Consider the following 22,375-nt stretch of genomic DNA (forward strand, 5'->3'; position numbering starts at 1 on the left):
TTTAAATTACCTTCTTAAGTAAACAATAGGGGTTCTGTTGACGAGACTTCAAAGCTCCAAAGACGCAGACATTAAAGGAAACAGATTTCAAACCTTCGTCAACAAATCTTAGAGGAAATGGAGGTCAAAGTTGAAAGGCGACCCTTCCAAATTGGAATTACTTTGGTAAGTCGTAATGGATATTTTAAATAACAAAGTCCTTAGTTTAAAATTCTATAAGTGTCTATAAAAGTTGTAGTAATTAAACGCCAAAGAGTATTACAGGTTGTGATAGTTGAATTAATATTTAAGTTTGATATTGTTTGTGATGAAAGTGAAACTACACGATTCGTTGGTTAAATTGTAATTGTAAAATTAGCAGCTACAACAATATGCCTTATGATTTTGTCTTCAATATCAGCGATTGCCAAGCGGGAACATGAAAAAAAAAATGAGAATTTTCTACCAGAAGATGTAGCGTCTATAGCAAATTGAAAAAGGACCTATGCCTACCTATACCTATAGCTAATTGACGAAATGACCTTTAATCACTTTCAATTTTTCACAGGGCTCTTGAAAATTCTCCAGCAGTGGCACCACAGTCATAATTACTTTTTCATACATTATCAGTACTAAGTATTGTTAGGACGGATTAAGTTAGGACTTAAGTTAGGACGGATGGTCAAGGACGGTAAAAACCTAACCTTCCAATTATCTGCACGTTACAAATTAATAGAGAATGAAGTAAAGTTATTAACAAAACTCCATGAAGTTGTGTAAGCAATAATGCGGCCCATAGATTAAAGGCATGAAAAATATGGGACGTGGATGAAACATGTGTCAGTGCATGAAAAATTGTTTCATTCGAAACAAACAATATTGATGTTGTCGGAGCCCGGCTGAGTTTGTTGGCATTTTTCAACAGTAAATCTATCGGAAAACGCGGTACAGTGCCTACTGTGCGGCTGTCACCTGTCGCATTCAAAATATGAAATGTTTTTTTAATGAAAATTTATCAGAAACCATACAATCCTTTAGACGTGATTCGTCCAGGCCCATGGTCGTGAATCTTATGGTAACAAACGTCAAATATACAGTTGGTTCAGTGCCGGATTGGACCAATTCTCGGTTGGTCAAATGATGAAAATTGATCAGAAACCATAAAATCCTTTAGACGTGATCCGTCACTTCACAGTGAGTCCAATGGTAACTAACGTCGTATCTAGTTGATTCAGTGCTGGTTTGTTCCAATTCTCGGTTGGTTCAATTTGCATTTGGTTTATGTTGCAGACCACATTTTTTCAAATTATCTATTCCTTTCCATTTATTTCATTATCATATGCTTCATAAATCTAATTCATATCTAAAATACATATTTTGGGTCATATCATCACAAAAAAATATATCTGCATACTTAATTACTACAACAAAGTGTAGAAAAATGTTTAAATTTAATGACACAAGTTTTACTGATTGATATACATTTAGTATACTGTAACTACGAGTACAATCAAGCTATAAATAAATTTGGACAAATGCATTTGAACTTAAAAAAATACCATAATAAACGCTCCTCTCATGAGTATCGTTTTCTAGAAATTCTGTTCATTGGAATTTCTAAGGTTGCAACAAACTTTACAAAAGTTACTCGTAATAGCAGCGCAGATCAACTCCGAACCGTAAATAAAATTTTACTTCTAATGGTCAGTAATAGCCTAGTGGTTAAGAAACTCGGCCTCTCGATCGAGGGGTCCGAGGTTTAAATCCCAGGCACCTCTGATTTTTCAAAATTATGTGCGTATTAGAAATTAATTATCACTTACTTAAACGAAGAAGAATGAAGGAAACGGCGGCATACTTGAGAGATTTATAAAAGAAATCTCAAAGGTATGTGAAGTCTACCAATACGCACTTAGCCAGCGCGGTGGACTATGACCTAATCCTTCTCTTTATGAGAGGAGATCCATGCCCAGCAGTGGGACAGTAATGGGTTGTTGATGACGATGACTAATGTTGAGCGCTCAATTGCATAGATTGTTTGTAATATGTCGGCAACTCAATTCAATGATAGATCTAATTTTAATATTTATTAGAGTACAGAAATTCTCTATTGAATTCCAATATCAAAGACCCAATTTGATTGTTCGAACAATATTGCAGTACGAAATACGTTTCTACACCTTCATTGCGATGCTCGTAATAACAGTTATTGGCGGGATAGGTATAGCTACTATAAACCACAAATAATAGTCTCAATAGCTAATTGTTTGAGGCTTCCGATTCAATTAATCGATTAATGGAACCTCTCCTATCTATAACTATCTCGTGATTATTATTGCTGTTAAGTTTCACAATTACTATTCGATCATCAATGAATGTATTTAATTGCTACTGAAAATCTAATATTTAAATATTATGAGATTTCAACAATAGCACATTATTGTTACACATAAAAAATAAATAGCAATCCACTTTGGAAAATTACAAGATTCTACCTTTTATTTAACTAAAAATAAAATAAATATAGCAGAGCAAACCATTTTTGATACAACAATGACAAATAGTACAATGATATGAACATTGATGTTAATGAAAATGATACGTTTAAACTAAGATATATAAATGCAAAAAGTAGTAGCAAAATATTAATGTCTGAATTAAAGTCAGTTGACTTAGTGAAATTAAATCCATAAACAAATTAACAAGCAGTTGAGTAGAATGTAATAATTACATTTAACACGCCATGTTGCCCCTTTTTCGTCAAATTATACACAAAAACTTGATTGTCATACCCAATAATTTGGCAGCCCTGTAATCTACACGGGTTATTATGGATAATACTCTGGTTTATACTGAAGCGGAAATCCATGTTTTTACCGTTAGTCCTCGAGATTTAAATATTAAACGCCAGAGACATGTACAAAAAGCAGATAATTTTAAAATCCCATCATTTCAGCTGGGCGCTTCACCCCGAATACATTATTACGGGCATTACCGCCCTTAGCAAAATTTGGCGAGTTGGACGTACCCAGATAAATAATTAATATTAATTTCTTTTCTCATATACGTTTCGAAGTTTTTGTTTAATATGCTATGGAATGCAAAAAAACAACTGTAGTTAGATAGATATAATAAAAAAAAGTGTGTGTGTGTCAGCTACGACGCACGATTGGAGTTTACTCCTTATCTACGAACGATAATTATGATATATATCGAATAGAAAAAAAGGGTAAATGAACGCATCTGCTAAAATGATAAGAGAAACAAACATATATCTGTAATTATTCGGATTATTTATATTACTTCAAAAATAGAAATGGGTCGTAATAATTTAATATAAGTATTACAAAATATTATATAAATATAAAATATATTTAATCAATTGATTAAAAATAATAATAATAAAAACACTAAATAAAAGATCTAGCTGTTCGTATTTAAAATGTATATTATTCATAAATGTAAACGATAAGCTTACCAATTAACCGCATCCATGTGTTTTTTGGATTCTTCTTCATTATCATCTAAATCAATTTCTTGCATATTTTCAAATATTTTTTCAACTTTAATCACTTGATGATTTGTTTAATAGTACTTAAAAATACACGTATTAATGCATAGAAGTACAAGAAAACTTTAAAATCAAAACATTAAAACTTGATGGTTAGGTTGCTGTTTATGTACGTTGTATATAGATGTATATATGGGCGCATGGGTATAATAGCGCACTCTAGTGGCAAGTTTTATAAATTGTAAGTTTGCAAGTTTATCAATCTATGTATGTTGGTTCCAAATATTATAATGGTAACTTAATATAATTGTTTATATTAAAGTAAATTTTAATATAATATAATTATTTATATTTAAAACAATGTTAAACGTTTTATAACTTAAAACTTAATAATTATAATTTCTTTGCCATCTATAAAATATCCTTGTTGCAATTTACGGATGCAATTTATATGAGACTCAATAAACATGTTATTATATTTAATTTGGATTGTTTCTGAATGTTTTATAATTCTAGAATTCATTTAAAACGTATTGCTAATTTTATATAACTTATTTTGAACATAATTCATTAGCAATAATTCTGTAACAAATATTAAATAATACTGTTTTGATTTTGCCCGTTTATCGTTGGTGCTGATCAATAATGCATCCATTTTTATAAGTTAAATTAATATATCAGTAACTTACAAAAGCATCTATATGTTAAAAACTTATTTTGCTAATATTATATCTTATTCAATTGCTTACTGATTTTATATGTTACTCTTCTTTAAAAACGTTCATAAAAGATTGTTAATCATATTATGGCGCCAATGTTCATATTTTTCACAGTGTTTATAAATGATCAAACCTATAACTTAATTTATGCAAAAATGTAAACAAATTAGTTAATGACGTTTTAATGTTTTATATATTGCTAATTATTTTTATTGTAATAATTACTTTCATATGGAATTTGAACTTACTGTATTTTAAATTAATAAAAGCACTCTTGATTCATATTTTGGTTAAAAACGCTACTTCCTTTTTGAGAGGATATGATGATTGTAATAAAAAGGAGGGATTGTAATGGTACGTTGCCGCCCAGCGACATGTATACACTATACATGTCCGAAACGAAATGTACCGTAACCGTCCACGGACATGTATACATATCCGAGTTTAGCACCTTCGTATTTGGCTTATTTTAAATTATCTATGTTTTATTTGTGGCTAAAAATACTTTTAATATGTAGTCTGTGAACCTATTTTACCGATACAACGCATTCCTTCACGTCACTAGTACAAAAAAATAAAATTATGACATTTCTATTCAGTGACTTCACTGGTGTTGCGCGTAAAGTGTGGATATATATGTTTGTCTCTTTCTACGTAACGCCTCAACTTTTCGTGTTACACTTGATTTTACTCCTCATAAAATTTCCGTACCGGGCCTTATAACTCAAATCGTTTCTTAAGGAGTAAACTCCAATTAAAAATTCTCTTATACAGTTAAATTCTTTAATACACAATTGCTAAGGAAATGTTTCCGATATCTTGAATAGGCTTGTAATCTTTAGGAGTAGTTATTTTTGAAAAATGCAAACGCAGCTCACTATTTTGCATAATTCTCTAGCAAACAGACAACAGCTGATGTATTCAAGCTTTAAAAATAGAGTCTCTCCGAAAAGTTTTAAACAACAACCGAACTTACCGAACACTAAAAAGAACAGTATCAAATTGAAAGTTTTTAGTAGTATTAAAGTTATAAGAAATATTTTTCAAATTATAATTATTCTTCATTTTCCTGTCTTCTCGCTTCACCGTCTTTAACTTTCCCTGATATAGTATCTTTAAAGTTTTTATTTACTAATGTACGAAATGTTTAGGTTTAGAAATAAACGTCTGTACAAGATCTATTTCTTCCCTTGGAGACTTATAGTTGGAAATAGGTCGATAATAAATGACACTTAAACTGATCTCATGCTCTCTCCTGCGATTATCCACTGTCTTCTTCTGATTACCGGTCGACTTGGTTAGAAAGTGCCCTAATTATTTTTCTTACCGAAACATGGCTGCAACTTGAGGCATTTTCTTCATCATAGCTTCAGGCCCTTACTCATTTAGTGCTAATTTTTGATTGATATATGAACGACAGAGATAATAAGAGACGTGTTTTATACATACGAAGAAAGGTAAAAACCTGTTATAAATTTAAATGACAAAGGCTATTTGCCAAGGTGCTTAGACATCCTCGTTTCAACTTTCCAAATTGACTCTATTGTAGAAGGAAGAGGAATCGCAAGAGCGTACACAAATCACTTGCAAAAACAGCACAATAGGATTTATTTAGAAGAACTACAAACAAACTCGTCTTGAACGGAATACCTACTCGCTCCATTGTAGCGATAACAAGTGACAAACGTTTCGGATATAAAACTTCTCTACAATTCGTTGCTCCGATATTAGATAAAGCGGAAATACTAAACTTGTTTCTCTAATATATAATAAATAAATATGAAGTATATTTTCGTGATATTCTTCTATAGATACAATGTTATTTGACAGGATATCAAAATATAAAATGTAAATATTATCTGTCGGTTTTGTATATATTATATGAGCATGAAATAGTCTGACACCAATAGCCCTTCTATTGGTGTCAGACTATTTTTTGCTTACTTTTGACTACTTTCAGGCAAAAAATCCTTACTAAATTATATAATTACAACGAAGCCGATATATGTATAACTAAATAAAAGTCTTACATATCTATGCTCCATTCACATATATAGTTAGGCAGACGGAATAAGATGGAATTTTGTTAATCATTTATTTCTGGATATGGTCAGCTAGAATTCTGGGTCGTATTTAACCGCACTATTCCAGAGCAGCTTAATAGAGATACGGGTTAGTCGTTAGGCCTATATAATCTGAAGTTTTAAAGCCGTCTTAAGCCTCGGGTCGACAGATACATTCCATATAAAGGTCTTCAATTGAACCTTAGAAATTGATTATTTTTATTGGTGTTGATTAAATGATTATTATGGTAACATTAAATATTTTTTATCTTCATATCACAGTTATGAATATACAAATAAGAAACTAATAAATACTGTACGAATTTATAATATAGGAGTAGCAGACGAGCATGCAGTCCACCGCAGACCGCATGGTATAAGATAGGATTGGATAAGATATACCTAGCTGAGGTCGGCCACAGATGCGCCGCTACCTCTGAGGGCTAAGCTGGAACGCCTCGAAAAAGTATGTCTAAATAAATAAGTAAACCAGAGCACAGCAGCGATAAACACTGCTGTTATGAGGCAGAAATAGATGGCGGTGGTGGTGCCGGAGTCGTACCACTATGGGTTCTACCACCTTCAACCTATACTTACACGTTACATTAAAATTACTTGCTCAATTTAGAAAATGACAAAATACTAGTTTATTTTCCGTACTAAATAATGTGTAATGTGGTCTGTGGAACGTTGAAGCGGTACAAAGTAAAGATGCTTTATATTTTAAAAGAACTTATTTCAGAGAAAATTCTTCCATGACTATTTATAAATATGGAGTCTGGCGAAACACTGATGTGATTTTGATGTGTTCTTCATTACAGCGCATAATATTGCTGCCTGAGGTTACGTTAAATAAAATATCAATTTCATGTTCAGAGGCCATCGATCGGTGTGAAGGAATTGGTGGAAAGATGACTTAATACTTGCATAGACATTTTCAAGCTCGTGTTAAATATCTATATGTATATCTAATTAGTATATCTGTTTTTATTAGAAGGTCATGCAAATGGACTTCTTAGTAAATAGAAAAAACTGTTGAATATGAAAAGAAATACCAAAGATACACTGGAAATGTTATTAAAAATACAACAGTTGATCATATTGATATTTCCGTAAATATCTTTAATTGTGGTATAAAACTACCTAAAGACAATGACAATGTACACGTTACCGACAATACCAACGTAATTTGTCAAGCAAGGACTTCTGAAAACTTGGAACGGAAGAGAACTTGCACTACTTAAGAAAATTACCGATGACAACTCTCTGCTTTACTACAGACGAAAACGGTGGCTGTTTTAGTTGGTAAATATGACATTTCTCCCAACGGGTCAAGTATCTTAGGAAGATTGTCATTACTTACCTATGCTCACTGACAACAAAATCTGAGTTTACATTTACTTTTAATTCTTTAATTTACTTTTTAGGTACCACTGACATGTACGGGCCCGTCTCTATCGCTGCGAAAAATCTGGAGCATAAGCTTTCTTCATTGGTTCTTTTGAAACCGTCTTTTCAACCGTTTTTCTAATTTAATGACTATGCCATGATAACATTTGAGACCGACGACTTAACCTGCAACACGGAAGAGCACATGAAATATAGACACTATCGATTACCCATCGAAATTCTGACCTCACCGGACGACGCTGAACTTTATAGATCAGTTACGATCTGCATTTCTATTTGCGCTTAACCAATCTTAACTTACAATTCGACTAAAATACACCTCCGTATAATACTGAAGTAACCCTTCAATATAACAAGCTATGATGATTTGCAAACATAAAACAAAAATTAAGCCCCAGTAAAGGTTAGCAATACAAATTTTTGGGTTGTAACAATAATACCCAAGCAAAACACAGGGTCGGTAATAAAATAAAAGGTACGCTTAAATTATATATTGTGTTGGACCGACATGTGAAAATTACGGTCGCGTCACCCGTTTCTGTTATGATTTCCTCTGATCTTATTACTTTCGACAGGTGTAGATTACTGTAGATATGTTATTAAACACGTGACATGTGTAATGTGGACGGTTTTAATACGTTTATCACACTTGGAAGGTAATGAAACCTTTGCAAGCGGTTGATTTTATGTAATTGACTGAAGAGTTAGGGTTTCAAGTGAAGGTACCTACTCGGTATTCGTAACAGGTACTTAGGTAGTTCCAACGAGCTACGAGAAACTTTTTCTGCTATACATCTTTCTACCACCGCCGGTCTTTTTAATGTTAATGCGCCCGAATCCATTTAAGTAACTCGGAATAAGTAGGTTACTCTTCCTGAAAATAGTTCCGAAAAGTTTCGCAACGTCACGACATTCCCAGAATCTGAGGAAATCGATAATGGGAAGTGATGTTACACACGAAGTAATAAAAGTAACAAATGTAGATGTACGCACGTGCATAACAGCGTACACACACGCACAATAAAAGCGATAGAGATATGACTGCAAATAACAAGGCAGTAAATAATTAATATTTCTCATTCACACTCACTTTCTCTATTACTATGTATAGAGACAGCGAGAGGGAACGACAGGCACAGACTCATGTACATGTAGTACCGGGACCAGAATAGGACTACTGTATCGCCTGCCTGTCGTAAGAGGCGACTAAAAGGGGCTTCCGGGCTTGCGGGCGGCAAGAGTGGGAGCTCAAACCATCCAGCAAGCGACTCCGGGAAGGACAGCGGTTTTTATGGTCGCATATCGCTGTAATCACCAGGGGATGTGAGAGGAGCGTAAATAGCTCCCCACAGGGCAGAGCCCGATAAAAGGGCATCGCGTAAGGAGGACTCCGGTTGTGTTCTGTTGGAGATCCCGGAGTTCTCCACCAAACGAGGAGGACCGCCCCCCGGGGGGCTTTTAGTGCGGTAAAAGTCCCACAAAACTCGGCGTCGGGTACCTTTCGAAGGTTTCCCCCTCGTCAAAAAAAATGGCTCACACAAAGCTAGATGTTTAGACGCACCTTAGTCAATGTTCAAGATGCATCGATTCCAATGACATTCCTGAAAGTGACCATGTATCTAGCAAAAGAACAGAAATAGCAATAGGTAGTGCCGATACTTTTAAGGAAATATAAAACTGTTTAATATAACAATTTATAGATGATGGCCACAAAATCACAAGATGATTTAAAGTATGTATAAATAAATAAAAAGAAACAGTAATGAAAACATGAAAATGTGAATGGTATGAAAATATGAATGACTCGGGGAACTAATGAATGAATGCATGAATGAGTTCGTATTTCGCAAGTGGTTGAGGTTAATTTTATTTTTAAAGTCTTCATCAATCATCGTTTGCATTTTTGTCTGTTTTGTTAAGTCATGATACGCGGCGGTTAACAGCGGTTCTAATGTGCAGAAGTTCCAGGTTTTTTTCTCGGTCAGGCAAAATCGAAATTATGAACTGGATCGCAAACTCTTCGGCATAGTGTTATCCTTGGGATTCGTTTTTTTTTTTAAATTAAGAACAAAGATTAATTTGTAAAGGGCTTCAAATTCAAAGAATAGTTTATGCCTGGGAACTGAATTTTAAACTCTGTGTGAGAGGTGAAGATTCACACTATTGGACTATCACATTATTACTCCTAAAAGTAAAAATAAAAAGAATAGAATTTCAAAAATTAATAACCCATTTTATACTAGATTTAGAGCACCCGGATCATCCCTAAATTTGATACTTTCCATTTTATGTCAATCCCTCACACCGATTGCCCTACTGACACAAATAGTTATGTAGGTTTAGATAATAGTAACATTTTGTTACAGAATGAAACTTTGTACTCTTTTGTACTACAGTTTTGATTTAAATGATATAATAACTAGATTTTTGAGAAATGTCTTAAAATGCTAATCTCACAATTCACTTGAAGATATTTTTATAACTCGACTGTTTCTCAAGACCAATATTAAGTTTGAAGAGGAAAGTTAGGAAGGGCATATACATGAGGTATAACTTAGTCTTCAGGATTAACCAGGCATTTTTGGCCGATCTTTGGTAGGATTGAAGTCCTACCAAAGATACTCCTCCTATTTTGGTCTTGACTACACATGTTAATGGGCGGCAATGGCCACTTATCATTTTCACTTTAATTAAAAAAACGTTACGCTTTCATGTTTTTGCCGCCTGACCTATTTCACCGATGTATTTGAAGCGAAATATCTAAAAATGTAGTGGAAAATTTCAAAATAAAATCTAACTATTTGAAGGTACAAAATACATGTAGCATGCAAATATCCATTTCAGCTACGCAGCTCAGTTAGCCAGTCAGGAAAGCTTATTTCTAAAAACAAGTATAACAGCTTTTGATATAGTCGTAAACTAAAATAACTTAAGCGAAACTTAAGCGGCCTATGGTTATCGCGAAAATGCCATAAATCCCTAACCTTTTTCCCTTTCATCCCTGCAGACATAAGGTTTGAGATCAATACATCGCAAACAAGACGTGTACAAATAAGGAATATCTTCACGTGGCCCTTGTTTATGCCAATACATACATCTTAACAAGAAGACAAATGATATAAATTGTTTTCTGTAAACATATAAATTTAGGGCAGAATAATAATAACAAATATTATAAATGTGACTGTGAGTTTGCTTGTTTGTTAACATAACCGATCGTCATGAAATTTTGTACATACACTGTCACAGGTTCAAGAAAGCATATGGGTACCTTTTATCTCGAAAAGGTGTACCTAGCATCCTCAAAATATAAAAACCTCGAATCGCGAACGAAGCCAAGTAAACGCATGTCTTAAATACGTCTACAAATTCTACTTAATAAATGTCTTACATTGACTGACATACAAGGAACAGCTTAATCTGCTATAAATATAATTATGTAGGAGGAACTTTTTCATAGGGGTTCCTTATATAATTATGAGCACAAAGGAGAGTAATTCCCAAAAGAAGCTACATAAAGGACGAAAAATTACATACTTACATAGGGAATTCACAAAGCAAAATCTATTTCTCAAGCTAAGTATAATGATTTACTTGAGATATTGTTATTGCTGATAGAAGTCATCAGTAATCATAATTTGCAATAGGATTAATTTAAATAATGATACCAATCTTATACTTCAAAATCATGTAGAATCGATTTGGCCACAGCCATTTCGGCCTCATAACAGCAGTGTTAAATGCTGCTGTGTTCTGGTTTGAGGGGTGTGGTAAGAGAGACATACTTTTCCGAGGCGTTTCAGCTTAGTCCTTAGGAGTAGCGGCGCATCTGTGGTCGACCTCAGGTAGGAATATATAATCCTATCTGGGGTTGATTACAGATGTCCATGGGCGGCAGTAGCCACTTACCATAAGGTGGACTGCATGCTCGTCTGCTACTCCTATATTGTAAAAAAATCTCTCAAACTTATCTATTACTTAGAGAAAACAGTATATCCGTGAAACATGTATTGCGGAAAGTTTACTAATGTCTTTTACGACACGTCACACTCATCATTTTAAAATAAGCAGATGTCCATGTTCATTTGTCATTGATATTTCATTAAATACAGTTCGTCTAATGTAAGCCATACACGCTACGGTCTACCGGACAGTTTACCTGCGCAGGTTTGCCTGTTCAGTAGCACTACCATGAGTTTACAAAAGTATTACTCACTAGCGACTGCGTAAAATAAATGTATGAAAAATTGTACAGCGCCTCTGGTGGTTAGTCGTAGAACTAAAATCCGTAGTGGCGTAACTCGATACGTAAAAATCCTATCGAAATCAAATCGCTAGCTAATGTCATTATGATCTATTGCCATACAAATTCGGTCCCATGAGTCATTAATTTGACAGACGTTGTCAAGAAATACCGTAACGATAGTAGTTATGTTATTCACTAGCAAAATGACAATAGTTTTCTATTCACAATTTCTATAGTGGCGTTTCTATGCCAACTCATGGTAGTGCTACAGGTCAACCGCACGTCGGTAACGTATTTGGGGACTTTTTTTTAAATATGGTATTAGCAGTCGAGCATGCAGTCCACCTGATGGTAAGTGGCTACTGCTGCCCATGGACATCTGTAATCAACCACAGAGAGGATTAGATTTTCCTACCTGAGGTCGGCCACACATGCGCCGCTACCCCTGAGGACTAAGCTGAAACGCCTCGGAAGAGTATGTTTCCCTTACCACACCCTTCAAACCAGAACACAGCAGCGCTTAACGCTGTTGTTATAAGACAGAAATGAGTTGTGGCGGTGGTACCGCTGGAGTCGGACTACAAAGGGTTCTACCACCTTCAACGTTCCGGTGTACCGTACGGTGTTCAGTTCTGTAGTGATGGCATCGATCGGAGACGATGACTTGGCATACAGTGTCACAAGAAGGAATTGATTTTTGATCATGTGCCGGTCGCCTAAACTGGTTAAAAAAACAGCACAGGTCTATTCCCACACACAGTCTGGTGTACCTGCGCAGGCATATCTGAACAGGTAGACTTCTTCGGTGCACCGTAGCATGTATGGCAGGAATAAGTACACTTTTTCAAAAAAATATGAATTTGTGGTGATCAATACATTGAGGGCATTCAACAGAAATATAAGATCAAAGATTACAGACCCAAGGCTATAACCAATATAGGAAAGTACAAATAAACACAAGTCAAAGCGAATGATTTGTGTTATTCGTCGAACAAACAACGCCCTTTCCAATATTTACGAGAGCAATGATTACTAAACACATACGAGTACATACCCATGTTATTTGTTAGCATTCTCGAGGCACAAACCCTATTCTGATATTTCACGTATTTATTATTTATGAAATTTGTAAGTAAATAACGCTTCCCACGGTCATAAGTGCCACACCATAAGCCTTGATGTAAGTGCCATTGACACACAAATAGTGTTTAGTACCCAAAATAGAAATCTAATCATATTATTCACATTTCTGTAACAGGGTATAAAATATTGAGTTAATCCACATGATAAAGCCGTTAATGTCCTTCTATTGGATACAGGTCTCTCAGTATGAGAAGCCTTTAAGATGTAGTTCACTACATAGATAAAGTACGAATTGGCAGACTTCACAAGCATTCGGGAATAATGCATAACTTTCAGACATGCATTATTCTGCACGATGTTTCATTTTAAAAATGTGACAATACATTTCTAGAATGCACGCTTTGAAAAACGAGGAATAGGTTTCAAGGATTCCAAACTCGGATAATAGTAGGTAACTCAGTAGCAATCGATTTTTCCCTAAGGAATCCTAGATATTTCTACCGTCTATCAATCTACCTACCTGTCTGTCAACCTATCCGTTCCTAATATAGCACTTACCAATAAAATTATATATTTTTTTTTGATAGTGCAAGTTGATGAAGCCTATTAAAAATATGCGTTCAAAACTCACAGCCCCACACTAGGTTTCCTTGTGTCGTAGCTGATAAATTGAGTGAGTCTACGTGACTGAGTGTTTGTGTACTCGGCTTTGTTTGTATAAAGTGGTGTACATACAATGTCGAGTACACATATACTCAGACAGAACATAAATAGCCCATTGAAAATCCACTTTTGAACTCCCTTGACGGCCATCTTGAAAAAGGGGTGATCGTTTTTACGCTTTATCTGGCAACCATTCATTGTATGCAACACTTGTAAGAACAATTACAGTCTTAAATTGAATTAACAACCTTTGTTCTACTCTACTACGCACTATAACTTGTTCCACAACTATATTTGGTACTATAACTTTAACCAAAATTATCAAAGGTAATGACGAAAATAGACTTTTGTAACTATATCTTTTGTCATTTTACAGATATATTTTAATAGAGCATTTTGTTACTAGGATTTAAAAACAATAAAATTAGGGCCTCTGACTTTTTCACCGCCAGAACTAAAAATTATTTATTTCAATGGACTTAATTTAATGTCATCATTAGGTTTTGCGTCACCATTCAATTTTTCTACAAAACTAAGTTGTCTTAACGTATTTAACTAGCTGACTTAAAGTATTTAAAAAAATACTTACAAACGTCAGTAAAATCTAGAATCCACGTACATATTGAAAAAAACGTTTAATTTTTATCGATGCCGTTGGCAAGCGAGATTTTCCTGGAATCGAAATTTAATTACGATACGGCCATATAGATTCGCATTTTATACGTAATTTCGTATTTCGTATACATTATTGAATTATCTCGTGGACCGCTGCGAGGAACGAAAAAGCAAAATAATAAAGAAAATAAGAAAAAATCTGCTCACTTTTTTGTACAATATGGAATATAAAAGTGTCTGAAGTGTGAGTTTGAGTGCCACTTTGAGTGTTTCGTAAAAATACAAGTTTAAGATTATATACTCGTAACCTATTAATCTTTATAAATTAAAGCTTTATTCGAGTAAAACGCATCTGTGGTTTACCTCAGGTAACTTAAATTACCAGTAAAAATGGTTAGCAGTGATCACCATCAAGTGAAATGCATACTTCTTACTTAAACATTACTAACAAGACCAACAATTTACAAAAAAAAACGTTGTTTGTATATTTCCCCATTCATGACCCGTTACACTGTCCCAACAAACAACAATTTACAAACACACCAAGCTTTTTAATTCCCCGTTCATGATAAAATAAAATTTAGTTAAAACATTTTAAAAAATGTACAGAAATAACAAAATTAATAGACACATTTTAAACAACTTCGTAAAACCGACACTTAATTAGTAGTTGAAAAAGAAACAAAATATTCTAGACGCTCTTTAATCATTCTAAAAGAATTGTTATCTTTTCAAGCCACTCCGTACAAATCAAAGTGAGCTCGTGAGCTTTCACAATCCACTTGAAATGGTGAAATGAAAAACGATGTAGGTCTCTCAAAGGTTAAGTTTGAAATTGCTGACGTCACTAACGGTTTCGATGCCTATTTTAACTAGCTGGTAATCGGGCCTAGATTCATAATGTAGGTTTCGTACTTTGCTTTGTTAACGAGATTTTAGTTTTCTCATTTGAAAAAGATTTTTGTTGTGTGATTGTTATATTTTCATATATTTTGCTACTTGGCACAAGTCTAGTCAAAGGAACGGGAAACCTGGAGAACATTTCTAATGTGGATCAGCGAAGGAGAGTGTGAATTAGTTTTTGATGATTTTAGGGGCGCGGTGTTTTTCTCCGTCTTCGCGTGAATTTAGAATAACAATTTCTAACTGTTGGTCTTAATTTGCGACTATTAATGTGTAAGGGTGCTATCGGGCTAACATGACGTGGCAACTATTTTAGTTCTCAGGAGAGGCAATGAACATATAATCGGCTTCAGATAGAAACCCTTTTCTACATGGAGTTGATACGAATGTTAAAGGATAGCAGTGACCACTCACTATCATTTATCTGGAAGTTTGTGTACAATGTTTGTTACACACAAGCTTATGCAATGTCATAAAGAAAATTAGAATAAAGGGTTATTTAAAGGCTTATTATCGTACAACAAATAGTTCCAATTCTTTTTATGGTAAACATGAATTGTTTTTACTCCCGCGCGTCCGTGTTTTATTATTTTTTTATGCTAATAGTGCCAGCGATAGCTCCAATTTGCATTTACGCTCGCTAGCGCTACCCATTCTAAATAACTATGGTTAAATTATACGCGAGCAATACATAACAATGGAATAACAAGATTAATAAAAAAACATTTTCTGTTATTCATTTGTTGTTTCTGATGATACTTAACAGGATTTGCTCGTGTCGTGAATTAAACGTGATAAATTACTTAAGGGCTTAGTATTCTTTATGGAGTGGATGTTTTAGGAAAAAAATCAGTTTAGTGCGAGTGAACTCGGATATAGAGGCTTCGGTACATCTAAGAAATACTTAGGATTTAATATTTTTAAAATAATACATTGAAAAACTCCGTTATATAGTGGTTTCTTGTATGATGGAAACCCCGTTTATTTCTAAGTATTTTAAACTAGTATTTGTCATTGTAGTGGCTATGGCACACACCCACACACACACATGGTCAAAGATACACACTACAATAATTTTATAGGTAAATAGTTTCATTTCTCTTTTTAGTGAGCGTGAATTGATTTCACTCCCGCGTGTCCGTGTATTATTATTTTTTTTATGCTAATAGTGCCAACGGTAGCTCCAATTTGCATTTACGCTCGCTAGCGCTACCTATTCTAAATAACTATGGTTAAATTATACGTGAGCGATACATAACAATGGAATAACAACATTAATAAAGATACATTTTCTGTTATTCATTTGTTATTTTTCTGTTGATACCTTAACACGATTTGCTCGTGTCATGAATTAAAGGTGATAAATTATTTAAGGCTTTAGTGTTTTTGAAGAAGGTTTTAGGAGAAGAAAAATCAGTCAAGAGCGAGTGACCTCACATATACAGGGTTCGGTACCTCCACGAAATATTTAAGACTTTATATTTAAGAAAAATGAAAACGCCGAAATATCCCAGTTTCTTGTAATATAAGAACCCCGTTTATTTTTAAATTTTGTTTTAACTAGGTTATGTTATTGTAGCGGTCATAGTGCACACAGACATTGTCAAAGATACACATTACAATAATATTATAGTAAATACGAGTAGTTTCATTTCTCTTTTTAGTATACGTGAATTGTTTTTACTCCCGCGCGTCCGTGTTTTATTATTTTTTTATGCTAATAGTGCCAACGATAGCTCCAATTTGCATTTACGCTCGCTAGCGCTACCCATTCTAACTATGGTTAAATTATACGTGCGCAATAAATAACAATGGAATAACAAGACTAATAAAAAACATTTTCTGTTATTCATTTGTTGTTTCTGATGATACTTAACACGATTTGCTCGTGTCGTGAATTAAACGTGATAAATTACTTAAGGGCTTAGTATTCTTTATGGAGTGGATGTTTTAGGAAAAAAAAACAGTTTAGTGCGAGTGAACTCGAATATAGAGGGTTCGGTACATCTAAGAAATACTTAGGATTTAATATTTTTAAAATAATACATTGAAAAACTCCGTTATATAGTGGTTTTGTTTTTACTCCCGCGCGTCCGTGTTTTATTATTTTTTTATGAAAATAGTGCCAACGATAGCTCCAATTTGCATTTACGCTCGCTAGCGCTACCCATTCTAAATAACTATGGTTAAATTATACGTGAGCAATAAATAACAATGGGATAACATGGTTGATAAAGAAATATATTTTTGATTTATTTTTCTATTGATACTTAACACGATTTGCTCATGTTTTGAATTAAAGACGATATATTATATAAGAATTTAGAATTACACTAAAGGTGGTAGAACCCTTTGTGGTTCGACTCCGGCGGCACCACCGCCACACCTATTTCTACCTAATAACTGCAGTGTTAGGTGCTGCTGTGTTCCGGTTTGAAGGGTGTGGTAAGGGAGAAAGACTTTTCCGAGGCATTCCAGCTTAGTCCTCAGGGGTAGCGGCGCATCTGTGGCCGACCTCAGGTAGGAATATCTAATCCTATCTGGGCTTGATTGCATATATCCATGGGCGGCAGTAACAACTTAACATAAGGTGGACTGCATGCTCGTCTGCTGCTCTTATATTATAAGAAAAAAAAACTTACATTCTTAAGGGGAAGAATTTGGTTGGAACGACATCAATACATTAATGGATTAATTAAATATCAAAAAAATCATGCAGATGCTTAACCAGGCTTTGAATCCGAAACCTCTTGCGCGTCAGACCGCTACAGTTACAACTCTCCCACGCAGATCATAAAATATATATAAACTACTAAAACGATGACGAAATATTAATGGCCGCTTACTTTTAAGACTTATGAAATATGAAAGAAGACAAAATAGCATCGACTGAAGTGAATTATCAGATAAGCTTGAGATTTGAAAGCGAGGGGAACTCCTTAATGAATTCCAGACAGTTTTGTATTTTTTACGAAACTTAAATGCTTCATAAGCATTTAAGTTTCGCTGCCCCCGCGTCTGAAAACCTACTTAGGTTTTCAGACGCGGGGGCAGCGAAAAGTATTCGTCCGCTGTCACCTCCGTACACCTATTTCTAGCTTCGCAAGTCTCGTCCTAAGACCTCGTGTACGTACACATATAACCAAAATGGGCAACTATATTGTGCAGCATGCAACAAAATTTTTAAAACCAAATTTGGCTTTGCAAGTCATCTCAGGGCGCACGCCAGGTGCACTGCTGAAGGGTCGCCGTAGACGGATACGTCTTGGAGGACAACAACACCTATTTCTACCGTGAAGTAATTCTCGCGTTTCGTTGGAAGGGTGTGGCCGACTTACTTCTGAGGCAACCATCTTAATCCTCAGTAATAATAACGCATCCATCCTCGTGAGGTCTGAATCCATTGGAGGCACCATTGCCATACTTCCATCATCATCATCATCATCAACCCCTTATTGTCCCACTGCTGGGCACGGGTCTCCTCTCAGAATGAGAAGGATTAGGCCATAGTCCACCGCGCTGGCCAAGTGCGTATTGGTAGACTTCACATACCTTTGAGATTATTTTTTTTATCGATCTCTCAGTTATGCAGGTTTCCTCACGATCTTTCCTTCACCGTTTAGCAAGTGATAATTAATTTCTAATACGCACACAACTTTGAAAAATCAGAGGTGCGTGCCTGGGATGTGAACCTCGGACCCCTCGATCGAGAGGCCGTGTTTCTTAACCACTAGGCCATCACTGCTTATATTATAGTATAGATTGCCACACTTATTTCTATTTAATGGTATTGTTAAGCACTTTTGTGTGTGGTAAGGACATACTCGCCCGAGGCGATCCGACTTAGGATCCTCACGGGTAACATTCGTGGCCGACCTCAGGTAGGTCTCTAAAATTATCTGGGGTTGCTTACATTGCCACGAGCGGCAGTGAGACCACTTATCATAAGACGGACTGCAGACTCGTTTGCAATTGAATCTTTAAAAATTTGTAGGAATATATCACGACGCCAAACCACCGAATTATTCTACTACATTTAAATACTTCACAGTGCATAACAAACTAATCTACAAAGAACAAAAAGTGGCAAAATCACGAAATTATAAAATGTTGCCACTTACTCACCGCATAGCGACTTAGCTTGTAATTAACTAAACAAATGTGTACAGAAAACATTTAATTAGATAAGCGTACTTCCAACTTTGTGGCGGCGGAATTAAAATGAACACTTAACTGTTATCAAACGACATAATTTCGCTTACACTGAAACGTAATTTACCGAGCTGTCCCACCGCGAACGGAGAAGCGATAAGCTATGTTTTTAACATGATAAAGGAGTAATTAAAAGTATTTATCCTTTACGGTTTAAAATATATAAGCTGTGATATTCGGGCAAGCGAGCGGCCAGAGATTGTAAGTTTTGTTACAAGGTCCCCTTTTTACAATTTCCAAACGGAACTTTAAATTGTGTATAAATGACTAGTTTAGATAATTTATTTGTGATACAAGCACTATGCATTGTTTTAGGACTACGGTATTTTGGTATGAAATCTGACAAGCCAGATTAACCTAGTTAACAACAAATAAGCAAAGTAGGTCTAGATGCCTTTTTTATAATATAGGAGTAGCAGACGAGCATGCAGTCCACTTGATGGTAAGTGGCTACTGCAACCCATGGACATCTGTAATCAACCCCAGATAGGATTAGATTAGATTATACTCCTACCTGAGGTCGGCCACAGATGCGCCGCTACCCCTGAGGACTAAGCTGGAACGCCTCGGAAAAGTATGTCTCCCTTACTTTTCAAAACGGAACACAGCAGCGCCTAACACTGCTGTTATTAGGCAGAAATAGGTGTGGCGGTGGTGCCGCCGGAGTCGAACCACAAAAGGTTCTACCACCTTCAAAGCATATAGGCATATAAAACCAATTGGGACGTCACGAGATTCTACGCATACTACACCTTTCAAATCAGAAAACAATAGTGTGTGTACAAGTACAAAGTACAATTGTTGCTATAAACAAAAAGGCAGTTGGGTTTTACAACTTTAGTAGTAAATTTGTGAATAACCTTCATTTGTGGTGTAAAATCAGTATTTTTTCACTTTTCACAATTTAAAATATTGCGATAACTTAGCGATTGCCGCGTTTATGTTCAGGCCTCGCTTCATCGACTAATGCTGTATTTAGAAGATAAAGCGATTGTCGATTACGTAATCTATTATCATTACTCGAAAATTGTATAATAAGATCATTATGTAGTAGAACGGAATATATTTACTCGGTCTTCGTTATTCGCTTATAATAAAACAAGACCATAATGTTCAGCTCCTATTGATTACTTACAACTACTAACTACAAATACTAGCTAGAAGATATTTTGTAGTTCGTCATCAATCCATTACTGTCGCACTGCTGGGAACGGGTCTCCCAAGGAATAAGAAGGGTTTAGGCTTAGTCCACCGCGCTGGCTAAGTGCGAATCGGTAAACTTTACACACACTTTTCAAAAGGTTAACTTTATAGTTCAATAAAAGCTAATTGTCATTTGATCTAAAAAGTTAGACAGAAATGGCAATGTAACAGCTTACTAGTACTACTACTAGTAAGGATACTTACTACAATTGTTTCGCTTCGATAGAATCTATATCTAATAGTCAATAGCTCGCAATGAGACTGCATTCCTAGGAAGTAACATTTAACTAACAATCGTGTTGCTTAAAATATTTTTTTCTAGAGTACCATGTCATGGTAGCAACGGAACCGTATTAGGTACTAAGTCTCCGCTGTCTGTCTATCTATCACTGGGACGTCTTACCCCCCGGGCGCACATATATTGCGGCAATGTCAACATAAGGGCGGTGGGCAGGAAATTCGGGTCTCGAGGATACCTTCTTTGTACGGGCAGATTCTCAGGTGGTCGAATGCCCCCTGGATTTACAATATTTATACTGCCTGTCCGTCTATTACAGGTCTCAATCGATTAAACCGTATTAGGTAGACGGTTCAAATTTTCAGAATGCATTAACATCTATAGCTACTATGATAACAAATACTCAAAATAAAAATACTAAAAATAAAATACAATGAAAATTTGGGAGTACGGAACCCTCCGTACGAGTTCGTGTCACAATTGACCAATTATTCGCTATTATGTTGTTTAGATTTGTAGATATGACTGTAAATAGGTAACACGTCTACGTGCTCGTGATTATATATTTAAGCTATTATATCAAGAAATCGTGTTTCTCCATAATACGAATTTTAAGTAGGTATAAAACCATCTGAATTTTATTTCACGTTACTCGTAAGTTAAGGGAGTGATTAACTGATCCTTCGCGCGTAGGTACCCTTATATAGGCTATATACGAGTATAACCCTCACACCTACGTAGCCGTAAAACGAAGTACTTAACATTTTTTATTTTATACAAAAGTACTATTTCAATACATTTTAAGCAGGCTTTAGAATTGATTGGACTATGGGATATGAAAAGCAGTGATAGCCTAGTAGTTAAGAAACGCGGTCTCTCGATCGAGGGGTCCGAGGTTCAAATCCCAGGCACGCTCTGATTTTTCAAATTTATGTGCGTATTAGAAATTAATTATCACTTGCTAAACGGTGATGGAAAACATCGTGAGGAAACCTGCATACCTGAGAGATTTATAAAAAAAAATCTCAAAGGTATGTGAAGTCTACCAATACGCACTTGGCCAGCGCGGTGGACTATGGGACTATTCATCATAATACTTTAATAAATAGGTCCTTTAAAATCCTTTACGAAATAATTTAACTTGAAATTGATTAGCCATTTGTTAATTAAACTCTAATATTGGATAATTAAAGTTAACTGCAACCACTTAACCAATTAAACGCTTCAAGCGTTTAATGTGAAAGATAGTATTGATTGGCCTTTACGTTGTGAGCGTGCAATTTGAAAGTATTGTTCCAATTACGTAAAAGTTTCCCGATAAAACTATCAACTCGCTGGATCGGTTCGAAATGAATACTTATTCGTTTAAGTTTTACACGGTCCCCGGGAATCCATCGCAAACTTTATCGTATCTATGATGAACGACTTATATCCGACCCGATATAAAATAAATCTAGGTCACCGGATATTCCCCTTAAGCCTATTACCCGCACAGGTACTCTCGATCTTCGGTGCACATAAACTTACATA

General features: G+C 35.1%; 1 protein-coding gene across 1 annotated transcript in view; it reads right to left on the reverse strand.

The window, feature by feature from the left end:
- The window catches only part of LOC140749805 (uncharacterized), a 90,145-nt gene that overhangs the window by 67,255 nt on the left and 515 nt on the right, over positions 1-22,375 (reverse strand). The window lies entirely within an intron of this gene.

This window comes from Epargyreus clarus, unplaced genomic scaffold, assembly GCF_041222505.1.
Source record: "Epargyreus clarus isolate Ecla_fem2 unplaced genomic scaffold, WU_Ecla_fem_2.2 ptg000018l, whole genome shotgun sequence".
NCBI lineage: Eukaryota > Metazoa > Arthropoda > Insecta > Lepidoptera > Hesperiidae > Epargyreus > Epargyreus clarus.